We start from the raw sequence: 13,524 nt of genomic DNA on the forward strand, positions 1-13,524 counted from the left end.
CTTTTCTGTTTTTTTGGGGTTTGTTTTGTTTTGTTTTTTGATAATAGCCATCCCGATGGACATGATGTGGTATCTTTCTGTGGCATTGATTTACATCTCCCTAATAATTAGGGAAATCTTCTCCTGTGCTTGTTCGTCATTTGTATATCTTCCTTTGAGAAATGTCTATTCAAGTCTTTGCTCATTTTAAAATGCAGTTTGAAATAACTCACATGTTGGGGGCAATATATAGGGTATCAAGTTGAAATGAGAAATAATTTTTGGCTCCGAGGATGACTTTTTGTTTTTTTTTAATAACATTCTCAAAACAAAGAACACAGTATTCTCTAAGGTCAAATTCATAGTAGACATGAGAGTTGAACAAGTGATAGGAAAAGCCAGCTGACTTTCAGTGTTTTCTGGGTGAAAAGAGGGCCACTCAGAACCAAAGATCATCTGTGAAATAAGGAAGCAGAAAATCTTTATGGTTACCATAATGCCTAAGAAACATAGAAAAGCATATAATAGTACCTCAGTAGCCTGGGGGCGGGCGGGGTCAGGGTATAACCGAGAAGTGTTTCAGGCGCCATGACTTTGAGGCAAAACTGCTGGGGAGAGGAGAGAGCTGGAGATGCGAGGTCGCCAGAAGACGGAGGTCACTGAGAGTGCGGGTCTGGCAGTTTTTCACCTGAACCGCAGAAGCCACTCAAGAGCCACTCAGCCGGCCTGGCCGGGGCCTATTAGTGCCAAGTAGAAAGCCAGCTTCGGACATTTTAGTAATTTTGTGAATTTTGTGAACTAGCGAGTGTTAATGCCTAGTCCCGCGCTGCCATCACTTCTAGGAGGTCTTCAGTAGGGTTTTAAAATCTGTTGGATGATAAAGCGATCATCCGGAGTCAGGGCCCCCGCAAAGCCGGTCCCGCAGGCTGACCTGGGCGCGCTTCAGCAAACGAGCAGTGCGCATTCCTTCCTGCTGTGAGCCGGCGTAGGAGTTTTTAAAATGTTAACAGACAGAGAGGCCCAGAGCAGCGCTCCTTGGGATGCAGAAAAGGGTTCAGAGATTCGGTGGTCCTTTCTCTGGCCCCCAGGCTCCAGCCTGTTTCCTCTGATTCACAGGGTGTGGTGCACTCCGGGTACGTGGGAGGCCAAACCCAGCGATTCGGTTCTGGGAATGGCAGTCCCTGCGGCCTGCAAAGGCCGGACCTCACACCCCTCCCCACGCCTTTCCTGCTCAACACCTCAATCCAGTTCGTAACATCTCAATATGGTTTTTAAGCAGATCGAGACTAAGGGCTCGGTTCAACCCACACAGGGGCCCTCGGAGGACGCGCGGCCGATCTCAAGGACGTGAGATGAGAGTTTGGGGGCTTCTGGGGAGCAGGGAGAAGAACCCTCCCAGCCCGCAGCCGCTGGCTCCCTTCTGCAGACCGAGTTCCAACGCCGCGGGTCGCGGGCATGGAAGTTAGTCTAGCTGCGGCCGGCGCTCCGCCTGGATTCCAGGTTTGGTGTCCAGACACTAACCTTGGGGCGTCGGAGCTGTGCGCAAGTCCAGGTCCCCGACTCTGGGGCCCCCCCGGCCGCAGATCGCCTCCGTCCCGCGAGGCCCGGAGCTCCCACCCAAGGCAAGGCTTTAAAAATAGCCCCGACGAGATCCAGGGAAGAGGAAGGAACATTTTTTTTTTTTTAATGTGTAAAAAATGTTTTGCTTCTGGTAGGGAACGCTACCGCTGCAAGTTCCAGCACATAGGGCTCCCTCCGCGCGCACCCACGGCCATCTCCGCCCCTCGGGCCAGGCGCGGGCACTGTCTCCCGGATCCGGATTTGGGGAGCGCAAGTGCCCCCTGTGGTCGGCCCGCGCCTGACCCCACGGGCCTGAGAAGACAGAAGCGGCCGGCGTAGGGGCCCGGGAGGAAGTTGGAGCCGCGGGGCCAGGAAGGGGGCAGGTCGGCGCCGCGGGCCTGGCGGGGGCCCCACTGAGCCAGGGCCACCCCGGGCCCGCGCGGACTCGCGTCCCCCCACGTGGCCGGCCGCCCGGGGCCCCACGTGGAAGGGGCGGAGGAGGAAGGAGGGCGAAGGGAGGGCCGGATTCGCGGCCGCTGCAGCTGGACCCCCAGCCCTGCCCGCGAGGCCCCAGCGCTTCGTTAGGGCCTCCCAGGCGGGGCCAGGCCGGGGAGTGCCCGCCGCGCCCGGCCCACTCGCCCGCCCGCCGCGCCTGTGTGCACTTTCGCGGAGCCACTAATCCCCCGAGAGAGGCGATTTGTAGTGAAGAGTATCTGTAGGGGGCGAGGCCGGCCCATGTGGGGTTGTGTCATTGGTTTGCAAAGAGAGACCCCGCCTTTGCCCAAAAAAAAAAAAAAAAAAAAAAAAAAAAGAGCGAGGAGTGAGCGAGCGGCGACCCTCACCTCGCCTCCCGCCTCGCTCCTGCGCAGCCGGCGGCCACCGGGAGACGCGGCCGCGCCGCTTCTTTCCCTTTCCTTTTCTCTCCGTTTTCCTCCTCCTTCCCCGGAGGAGAAAACAAATAAAGAAGAGCAAATAGCCGGGAGGCGCCCGGCTTCCAGGACGCTCCCTCCCCCGATCCAAGTTGGAATTAGCATCCTCTTGGGGGTGAGAGCGGCGCGGGGCGTGTGCGGGCCAGGGACCCCCAGCGCAGCCCCCTCCCTGCGGCCGGGCGCGGGGCCGGGACCAGGCAGGAGACGATCGGGAGCCGGGTGGGCGGAGGAAGGGGGTGGGGTGGGTGGGGAAGTAGGAAGAGGCTCGGCGGCAGGGGGAGGAGGAGGAAGGGGTGGGTGGGGAGCGGAGATAAGGGGAGGGACGGGACGGGAGGGGAGGGGAGAGAGGGGAGGGGAGGGGAGGGGAGAGGGGAGGGAGGGGAGAGAGGGGAAGGGAGGAGGGAGAGGGGAGGAGGGAGGGTAGAGGAGGGAGGGAGGGGAGGGGAGAGGAGGGAGGGGAGGGAGGGGAGAGGAGGGAGGGGAGGGAGGGGAGAGGAGGGAGGGGAGGGAGAGGAGAGAGGGGAGGGGAGAGGAGGGGATGGGGAGAGATTAAGTTTTTGTGTGTGTGTGTCCTTGTGTGCGTGTGTCATTTTAAGGTGGCCCGGGAGCGGCCCAGAGGAACTGGCAGCGGCCGGAGGAGCGAGGGACGGAGCCGGGAGCCATGCCGCGCTGAGGGGGGGCCGCACAGCCGCCGCCACCGCCGCCGGGTGGGGTGGGAGGGGCGGGAGCCGCCGCCGCTGCTGCCGCCGCCTCCCGGGTGGGCGCCCTTCGCCGTGGACGCCGGCGGCCCGGGACGAGGTAAGGGGGGCCCCGGGGGAGGGCTGGAGCCGCCGCCGCCCCCGCCTCACCTGCGGCCGCGGGCCGGGGGCGCCGCGCCCGCGCCTCACTGCGCCACTGGGGGGGAGGAGGAGGAGGGCGAAGGACACCAAGCCGGCATCCGAGGACATCTTTGGTCTGCGTCCCCGGCCCGGTGTCCCCGCTCGGCGCTCGGGAGTGGGCGCCGGCCTGGGGTCCCTGCCTGCCGCCCCCCGCCGCCGATCGTGCCCGCTGGCCGCCGTTAGCGCCAGGATTTTTGTTGTTGTGATGAGAGTTGATGAATGCGAAGTAGGCGGTCACCTTCCTTCCCATCAGGATTGGCAAAAAAAAAAAAAAAAAAAGAAACCCCGAGCACGGCGGCGTCCGGAGGGCAGCGGCGGCGGCGGCGTCTCGGCGACGGTTTCCTAGGCGCCCCCGGCTCCTGTTCCCGGAGGCCGGTGGGTGCGCGCGCGGGGGCCGCCCGCGACCCAGGCCGAGCGCGCGGCGCGCCGCGGGGACAATACGACCGGATCCCCCGGAACCGGGAGTCCGAGCGCGCGGGGCCTTGCGCCTGCGGGGCGGGGGAGGGGAGCGGGGGGTCCGCTGGGAAACCGGGGTGCGCGCGGCTCCGGGTCCCCAGGGGAGCGGCCCCTGCTGGCAGGGGATCCCGCGCGGCGCCCCGGGAGCGCAAGTGAAAGACGGGAAAGGAGGCGAAGTGGAACCCTTTTGTTTTGCCGGCCCCGCATTGTTGGCTCCTCCGGGCAGCCGGGCCACGTCTGCCGCCGCCGCCACCACTGCCGTGGCGGGCTCGGCCCGCCAAAGTCGCAGCGGGGCGGGGGCCCGGGGCGAGCCGGGCGGCGGGCGCGGGCGGGGGCCGAGCTGGCTGGGCATTTCCTCTGCCCGGCCGCGCTCCCGCCGGCACCACTTCCTCCTCACGCGCCGCCGCCGCCGCCGCCGCGAACCCGGCCCGCCCGCCTCCCCCGCCCTGGCCGCACTTTTCGGGTGGGGCGAACCAAAAAGAAAAAGTTTCGCAGGAGGGGCTGGCGAGGGCGCGACCCGGGCGGCGGGGACTCGGCGCGGCGCAGAGGCAGCCGGGCGGCCGCGATCGCCCCTTCCTCCTTGTCCTCCGCGGCGCCGGACGGACCCGCGCGGCCGAGGGGAAGCGCCTTTCTTTCTCTACCTCGCGCTCTTCCCAGCGACCCGGGGCAAGTTGGGCAGAGGCGCGCGGGCGCCGAGGCGCGCAGGGTCTTTCACCAGCCGGAGGACCGCGGCGTGGCCGGTCGCCCGCAGCCCACGCAGCGCCCAGGTGCCGGGAGGCCGCGGGCCGGGGAGCTCTGCGCGGTCACCGCCGGCCACGGCGAGACACACACGCGCACACACTCCCTTCGGTGGCTCGCTGGTCACGGACACTGAGTCTGCGTGTGCGCGCGAGTGTGTGTGGTGCGCCCAGCCCCCGAATACTTTTTCCGGAGGCGGCCCAAGCGACAGTTGGCTCCAAGGGCACCCAGGTTTAGTATTTTACAAGGGAAAGGAGGAATTTTTCGTAGAAATCCCCGCTTGGTCTGCGTCCTTGCGGTGGAGGCTGCTGGCAGTGGCCTGCGTCGTCATGCCGGGCTCACTTGCCCTATCCGGGGTAAACAGATCTTTCTGGATTTTTCCCCCTTTTTTCTTTTTTAAAGACTGGAGATCGGGTTAAGTTCTTAGAGAGTCAGACGTGAGTGGCTTGAAGGGTAGACAAGAGAATTCTATTCTATAAATATGCATTGGGAATTTAAAATGCTAAGTGCCTTATTTGCAATTCTGTTGGATATTGTAGAGACTGGTATATTTTTATCTGACATGGATAATTTGGAGGGGACGTTTATTTTGGTTAGTTTACTAAGTGATTCTGCCTCCCGACTTCGGCGAAATATATCAAACTCTGGTACTACTCTTTCAGAGAAGACACTCTTCTCTGCTAGCTAGGTGCTTGGGCTCAAAGGCAGTTTAAAATTTACCCCGTGTTCAGTACCTAAGACTGCTGTTCTGCCTCTAGGGTTCTCAAAGTAGAACTTTAGTTTTCATGTGCTTAGGAGAATTCCACTGTTTTGATTTTTTTAAAATAAATTTTCTACATTTTGAAGTAATGGGACTTTAAAGCATCTTGTTTTCATAATCATTTGATTTCAAAGCATACTTCTTAGAGCAATTATAAAGCAATATTCAAAATGCTAATTAAAGACTTTCAGAGCAGCTTTAATATAATATTGAAACAGGATTTCTTTTCTCTTTTTTAAGTAAGAGGGACTGTATCCCAGAGTTGAAACACTAAGTATCCTTTTGTCTAGCATCAGATCTCTGGGCTGCTCTGACACTCTCTGGTAAAAACCCCTGGTGCCCTTTCTACTGCCCCCCCAAAGAAAAGTTAATGAGATGGTAGATTTCAAGCAAAAAAGCAGGCCCTCCTTCTTGCAAAATATGTCCAGTTGCCATTGAAGTTGGATGCTAGCTGTGAATGCACTTGCCTTTAATGAAACCAGTTTAATCGTTCACACTTGATCAAGTATAACAGGAGCAAACAAAGGAAAGAAGCCAGAATATTTCTGTAGAGCATTGAGGGGTTTAGTGTTAAGTGTTGATGTTGGGTCGCCCCCTCCCCCTACTCTGTCCCTAGTACAAGGGAGTGAGGGTTGAAAGCAAAGGGAATTGATGACACTGATTGGTTTTTTGTGCCCGAGGAGTAGGGGACCCCAGTTTGTCCCTGTAGAAAGCAGTTATTAGAGGGAATTTACACATCTTGGGTTGGGAGCTCGTTTTGGACCTGACATGGTGCTTTTTGGTTTAATTCTTTTTCCTGTTTGGGAAGATAAAGCTAAGGGGTATGTTTTCTCCCTCCTTTCTGATTGTACATTAATAAAGCTAGGTGGAGGGTGCTCTGTGTAGCTCTGCAGATTTGAGCTCAGAGCCCTGTTACTTAGGATTTCACTTGGGATCTTTGAACATCCTGAACTGGGTGTTCTGCTGGGGAAGGGGCAGGGCGAATTGCCTTTTCTTAACTGTGATTTAAACAACAACAACGGCAGCGAAAAAATCTCTTTGTCCCTAAAATGTATTTCTTTGCCAGGCTCGAATTGCAACTTATGTCTGGCAGTTAGTCATTGACTGGGAGAAGAAATATTTGCAAAGTGTGTCACTTTAAAGTTAAAAAAGTAAAAAAGTTTGGCTACTTAAAAACAAACACTACTAGCATTGTAAAAATACACCAGTGACATACTTTGTGAGATATTTTGGCCTTTTAAGACTCAGGGCACACCTGTTCCTGTGGAGTCGAGTTTGCTTTCCCTGGCATTGTTAATCTGGTCGTGTACACAAGACGAAACAGGAAAACTTGCTATTCGTATAATTATTAACTAGCCATCAGTTACCCTTTCAGGGAATAATCAATAACTTTACTCTTGACTTGTAAAACTCCAGAAAGGAATCCTATTCATAAGCCCTGAAAGTGTTTTAATGAGAGACGAAGTGAAACAAACAGCCACAACAACAACAACGAACAAAACTGCAAAATCAACCTGCAACTTTTTCAGTGTTCTGAGTAGCTAGCGACAAGGTAAATGAAGGATGAGTATGTAACATAGGTACTGAGCAAGCACAGCGCTGGATTGGGAAAGGATGTTATTGCTGGGAACTGTTAAAATGCTAAAGCAAAGAGAGTTCAGGATAACTCGCACCGTTTGAAATCCTTGAGACTCAGAACCAAAAGGGCGGCCCCGCTGAGGTCTAGCACCAGAACGCCATTTGCCAACAATTCTCTTCCATCATGAATCATTTTTGAAGGCAAAGTTATCCCCTTTGCACTTAACACTTTCCCTAAATGGAAAAAATTTAAAGAGTTTACAGCAACAGCAGAATGGCCACCCCAGTTGTCATTTTTCACCACTGTCATTTTAATATAGAAGGGCTGTCATCATAACATATGTGAGTACAAGCCTGGGTCCCTCTGTCACTGATCTTTCTATCAGTGAAAAGCAGCAGCCCAAGTGTCTCATGTCCCTGATACAGGCCACAAATATATATTCTTATAGTACGTGATTGGGAAAGGAAATTTATCTTTTCAGCAGGGCACGACTCCTGTAATATTTCCACCACCTGGCTGATAGTTCAATTACAGAGGGTGGAACACAGTTCTGTAGTAATTGAAAAATGGGAGTGCAGTTTGCTGGACCCTTCAAATCGAAGTTCTTGTACTTAACACCATGTATTGAAATATCGGGGTGTCTTATTCCTCAAGAATGTTCCTGCATTTCACTACCTAAGGAATGCTTGCGTGGACTTCCACTCCTGCAGACTTCTAGTAGGCACATGAAAATGCTGGAATGGATCTGCTCTCGGAGGCTGTACTGCCTGGGCAGTATCAGTTTTCTCCCTTACAGCTGGTGAGCATGTCCTAATTTACACTCCCACGGTTAAAGTTACAGCATCCTGGGAAAGAAGGAAAAATGCAAATCTTCCCCCCCCCCATCAATCTTTGAAGTTAATCTTTATTCAAGTCTGTGTTTGATGGAATATGTATCAAAGACTTACGAAAGGGTATTTTTTTTCTTTTTTTTTTTTTTAAACACACCTATCTCTGGGTTTGGAAAATTACATTTAATAATTGCTAAAAACTTCAGAACCATTTTTAAGGGGTTCAGTGTTTCTTTTGATCATGATTTAATGGATAGTATCCAAAAGCCATCAATGTGACTCTAATGATCTTCACAAATTAATGTTTGGGCTTCATCTGTCGTTTGCTTTTAGCCATCATTATTAGTATTTCAAACCTAAATTATGGCTGCACTTGGGCCTTCAGGACCGCACCAGTGAAAAGAAGGGCTTTGCACATTGTGCAAAAAAAAAAAAAAAATGGGATTCACAAATGAATACAGAATGTACAATAGGGAGCAAGCCAGGCCATTGTTTGTGTGGAATGTTGACTATGGGAGCCAAGGGGCAGTTTCGCCTTCATTCTCCTAACTGCTCGAGAACACAGAAACTTCAGGAACTGCAGACAGGATGGGAACCAGAGTCACAATCATCTGTCTTTGCCTGGCATGGAAATTGGGGCCACCGGCCTGCTCCCTTTCCAGACTTTTTCTTAGAAGGTGGTCTTTTCTGGACTTCTGGGGAACTCTGTCTGCTGCTGCTTCTCAGTGATCTGCTTTTTGGAGGAAAGATTCTAAAAGCAGATAGTAGGGTTCTTCTAAGAAAGTGTAAACGAAGCACTTCCCCCCCACCCCCGATATGCGATTTTCAGAAATCACATTCAACACTTACCAGAAACTGAGGCATCTGAAGTCATAGGAAGCAGTTGTGTTTATTTTTATTATTCTCCTCACATTAGAGTAGTTTTTAGTCTGTTTGTGGTGTTAGGGAAAGCGCGGCTAAAACGAGTATTTGTTGGATTTTCGTATTTTGTTGCACAGGTGCTGCCATTTCTGAAAACGCTCCTCTGTATCGCATCTTCCTCCTCCATTCACAAAGCCTCCTGCTTCCACAGGGGAGCTGAGGTTCCAAAGTGGAGGCAAAACTCTGTTGCTAAAGTGGCAGGCGCTCGTGTTAACTTTCTTTTTTGCCTCTCCAGGAAGTGGGATCAGTGTAGCCCTGGCCCATTGTTGGGGGCTGATGCCCCTTCTGCCTGGAACTTTGGGGGCCGGTTGATGTTTCCATCTGTATCTGGCCTAGTTCCTCCTTGAGTGAATGTTTTAGAAATGATCTGCTTTAACTGTTTCTGTAACGAAATTTAACAGATGGTTGCCTAGGGGTGGCTTAATATTCACAAAAATTGTGATAAAATGGTTGGATTCTTTCTTATTCCTGGAGCAAATGATGCTTTTGCTTTTACGGAGAATTGTGACTTCTATCCTGGGTAATAACAGAGCCTGCATTCTCCCCAAGGTCGGATGGTGTTTAAGGGATGTTAATCCCGTATAGCTGTTGTTTCCTGAACTTGGTGGGCAGCCTCACCTTTGGCTGGTGTTCTCTGAGAGTCCAGAAATGTCCCGGGGCGGTGTGGGGAGGCAGTGCTTTTCAACAAAACGGTGTGGTTCTTAAAATTCATCCCGCTTGTGAGATGAAGACACAAAGAAAACCTTCCTTTTACATTGTTGATTTTCTCCCTCCCAAAAGTGCTCAGAAACCTGCTTTTTGCATTCAAATAAATCTTTAATTATGACTTGAAAGACGCTATTAACCGGCTGGAAGCTTGGTTGGAAGTAGTGGCAACGTTTCTGTGTCTCATCCCAGCCCAGGTTGTGGCAGAAACTTGGAAGGGCCTTTTTAAGGAATTTGTCACATGGATGATGTGTGGGTCTTTTTCTGCAGCTCTGGGGCTGGCCAAGGGGTTGTAAACTCACTGCTGCGCTCCAGCCATGCCTGAAATCTGGCTTCCAGCACAGGACAAACAAAAACTTCATTATGGAGTCATGGAATCCCAGGAAGTTTCTTTGGAAGGACCTGTAGACCAAGATCATAGAGGTCAGCTCCTCTGGCCTGATGGGATTCCCCCACCCCCAACCCCGCTCCAGGTATATGGCAATTTAAAAAGCCTAAAGCCTAGCTGATGAGGCTAGCAAAGGATCACCTGTTAGGTGACAGTGACCCGAATGCGCCCTGGAAGTGACAGTGTTGTAGCCGACCAGGTGTGTGAGTATGTGTGGGGCTGGAGGAGCAGCAGGTGACGTGAAGTGTTCCTTTGCTGTAGCGGGTGGAGGCCGGGAAACGGTTTGTGCACCCTTCCTGCTGGATGAACTCTGGCTGGGACTTTATTCGTTTGCTGACGGATGTCTTTAGTGCGGTGGGTCTAGAAGCGCAAATGAAGTTTCTGCTTGTTCAGGCCCAGGTGGGTCTGGGGAAGGGGTAGGGGTCGCGCCTGCACATCCTTTTGGATGGTGGGGAGCCCATAGGGTGTTGCAGCTTCCGGGCCTGCCCACCTGGACTGCAGCCGGAGCCCGCAGCGAGCCGGGAGGGCTCTCAGGGGCTCTGAATACCCTGTCCAAGAATGGTTGCGGGGACTGGAGTGGGGCGGCCTTGCCTGGTCACGTGGGCTGGCTTTGCTGGGAGGGACAGGGTGCTGGTGACACCACGGAGGCCTTGCTGTTGGAGCTGCCAGGCCAGATGGGCTGCCTGGGCTCCTAGCACTGGCTGAGTTTGACTGACCGCTGGACCCAGGGTGGTAGGGCAGAGCTTTCCGAACAGCAGAGACCCCGATGGTGGCCCACACTTGGGGGCACCTGCCTGCTGAACTGAGGGGTGGGAATGCTGCGTTTTCTTCCCAGGGGGTGTGACAAATAGTCCAAGTTTCTTTCCGGCTCTTCTTCAGACGTTGAACTGTGGACTGCATTGCTGGCTGATTCCTCCAGCTGCCACTGCAGGCCTGGATGGAGCGGAAGGTTCAGTGTGGCTGCCACGGTTTCTACCCATATTCCTTAGTATCTCAGGAGGACACAGAGATAGATGTACCTGAATCTTTTTTCTCAGTGCTTTCTGCTTATGGGCTAGAAGTCACTCCAGGAGGGCAATCAATAAAGAGTATATTTTGCTGTACAGTTATCAGTATGCACATGTAAGTGCCTATAAGTAAAGTCTCAGAGTGTTTTTTGATCTTAAGAACATTTCACAGTCGTTAATCTTCACGATGCTCCTGCCGGCTAGGTAAATAGAGCAATTCCTATTTTATGCGAGGATGAAATATTGAATTGCCTCCCCCGAGTCATAAAGAGGCTGGTCTCCGCCTCCTGTTTCTGTAGCTCGAGTTTGGGGGCCTCGGGCGCCGGGAACCCCAACGTTCCGCCCAGACTGACCGCAGGGCGACTTCCGGGCTCCTGCACGACCTTCTGCTGCGGGGAGGGCAAAGTTGGGCCTGGGTGAAGGCCAACCGCCCTACCTGGCTGCCCTCTACCTGAGGGGGCGTGGCCTGTGGCTGCACTACCCCGAATGCGCCCCGTCAGCCGGGGTGCTGGGCCTTGCTATAAGGACGGGTTTCCTGGCGTCTGGGGTTCCGGGATTCCAGGACCCCAGGCCCGAAGGTGAGGTCCCCCTGACCCCTGGGCCCCGCGGGCCTGGCGGCTCCGCTCCTCCCCTCCAGGCTGGCTCACCTGGAGGCTCCGCCCCCGAAGGCCGACTACCTGGCGGCCCCGCCCGCCTTTTCCTTCCCCTGCCCCCCGGCTGGACCCCGCAGGCTCGCGTACTTATCCCCCCCACCCCATCCCCCGCGCTGTACCGGACTCCGCCGGAAGCGCCCCTCCCCTCGCGCTTTGCCCTTTCACTTGTAAATAGGGAGCTGCTTCCCGCCGCTGGGAATTTGTCGAGAGGTGATAGAAATGGCCTTTACCCCCACCAGTGCCCACTTCCTCCTTCCTCCCGCAGCCCATTGTGCGGGGTCCCGCCCCTCGCCGCCGCCCACCCGCGGGCTCGCCCGCGCCACTCCCAGTCCCCCCGGCCGGGACGTGGAAGGAGCCCCGAGAGGACGCAGGACACCGAGGTGGGTCCCGAACCCGCGGCGAGGCTCGGAGCAGAACCAGGTACCTGGCTGGACCGTGCCCGAGCCACCCCAGCGATTGCGGGCTCCGGGGATCTTAAACCCGAGTCGTGTTGTCCCTGTCTCTACAACCCACTCCCCAGTGGACAGGGAGGTTCGATGGTGGCAGAGATGCGACAAGCGGTAAACGGCCCCATCGCTGTGACTTGGTCGGCTTGGCATCCCGTCCCAGGGGCGGTGTTGAGGCCGCGGTTTCTGCCGCAGCCTTCCAATCTGGCTCTTTCACTTGTACCAGTAGCGCGGTGGTAGTTCCGAGGGCTACCTCCTCCTCCCTCAGAATCTACCTCCTTCTCACGCCGCAGCCCTTCTCCAGGCGTGGAGCTTGATGAGCCATGTGACTAGATAGAGCTTGCAGGGGCAGTAAGTGTAGAGCCAGGATGAAACGGGGCTTTTCCACCCTGCACCCCACTTATCCTTGGTGGAGGAATTTCTGTGTGTTCGGCTCTTTCTGTCCTTGCAAACTTAAATTTGATACTCAAGAAGTCCATGCAGACCATTTAAGTAGTTCTTTTATTTTTGTGAAGGTAACACTGTAACTAGCCTTGATTGATCCTTTACTTAGAATCTTTTGTCACTCTCACTGGACGCTTGGCCTGTGTTGCATTTGACCTTTACAACAAGGTGGGTGAGGTGTCAGGCACAGGGGACACTTGGGTGACTTGTCCATCGCCCTGCCTGCCCTCCAAGTGGCCGAGCTGGGATTTGAACGGGCTCTTGGAAGTGAGGACCGGGCAGGATTCCCTGGTGAAGGAGCCGCTCTTCCCGCCGCCCTGAGAGCAGAGGGGAGGTGAGGGTTCAGGCTTGCCCTGAATCTGGCATGTTCTCCCCAGGATTCAGATGGCTTCTCAGAAACAGTTATCTTTCTCAGGCCCAGGGTTGCTTTCTGGATCACATGGGACTGTGAGAAGTCTGGCTTGTTTTAATTTCCTTCTTTGATTAGTGGTCTTTTGTTGGGATCTCACAATCTAATGCTAAGGAAGGATTTCTAGATAGTTTCCTGGACCAGGCCTGTTTTAAATTCACTACACTTTCTGAGTTAATGAACAGCATGGCTCCTGATCTGAAGCCTGAGGCAGGCTCAGGAGTTGGGGGGCCCCATTGGGTGCACAGGGAGAATTCTGCCTCTGGACCACAGACTCACTGTCCCGGCAAAGACCAGACACCGGAAGGACCTCAAGGGCTAGGCACAGTGCTATCGATTGGCCTCTTTGAGGTAGAAGTGGTAGTCACTGTTTCACCAATCAAGAAACAGCGTGGCCGGGGCGGGGGTGGGGGTGATGGAGCGGGGGTGGGGGAGTTCAGCAACTAAGGGAGCCAGAAGTCGGTTCCACCTGGCTCTGGTTTCTCTGTAATTGATTGAGGCTTTTGGCTTTTGATTGGGACTTGAGTACATTTGGGGATGGCTTTGCTATGTTCGCCAAATCAGACCCCTCTGTCCTCCTGATCTCATTTCCTCCCTTGCCTCTATCTGGGTGTCTCTGGTGTGCACCTCCCCCCCCCCGCCCCGCCCAGCAAACACACGTGTGTGTATGAGCACACACATACACACACATGCCCTGAGCTCATGTGGCTAGCTTTCACAGTGTTAGGTTTTTTTGTTTTGTTTTTGTTTTTTTCTGGTAAAATTGGGTTTAGGAGCCAGGTACTCGACAAGTCTGTGGTCTGGTTGAGTGATCTCAGTGGGAGTCTTCTCAAGTGAGCCCC

At 54.4% G+C, this 13,524-nt stretch overlaps 1 protein-coding gene across 1 annotated transcript in view; it reads left to right on the plus strand.

Annotated features, from left to right (window-relative positions):
- Positions 1-3,014: 3,014 nt before the first annotated feature.
- Positions 3,015-13,524, plus strand: part of CTBP2 (C-terminal binding protein 2) — a gene marked incomplete at its 5' end in the record, with an annotated part of 161,111 nt that continues 150,601 nt past the window's right edge. The window contains one exon of the mRNA XM_081231276.1: positions 3,015-3,266. The remainder of the gene's footprint in view (positions 3,267-13,524) is intronic.

This window comes from Mesoplodon bidens (genome assembly GCF_964165515.1).
Source record: "Mesoplodon bidens genome assembly, chromosome: 1".
In the NCBI taxonomy this organism is placed as follows: Eukaryota; Metazoa; Chordata; class Mammalia; order Artiodactyla; family Ziphiidae; genus Mesoplodon; species Mesoplodon bidens.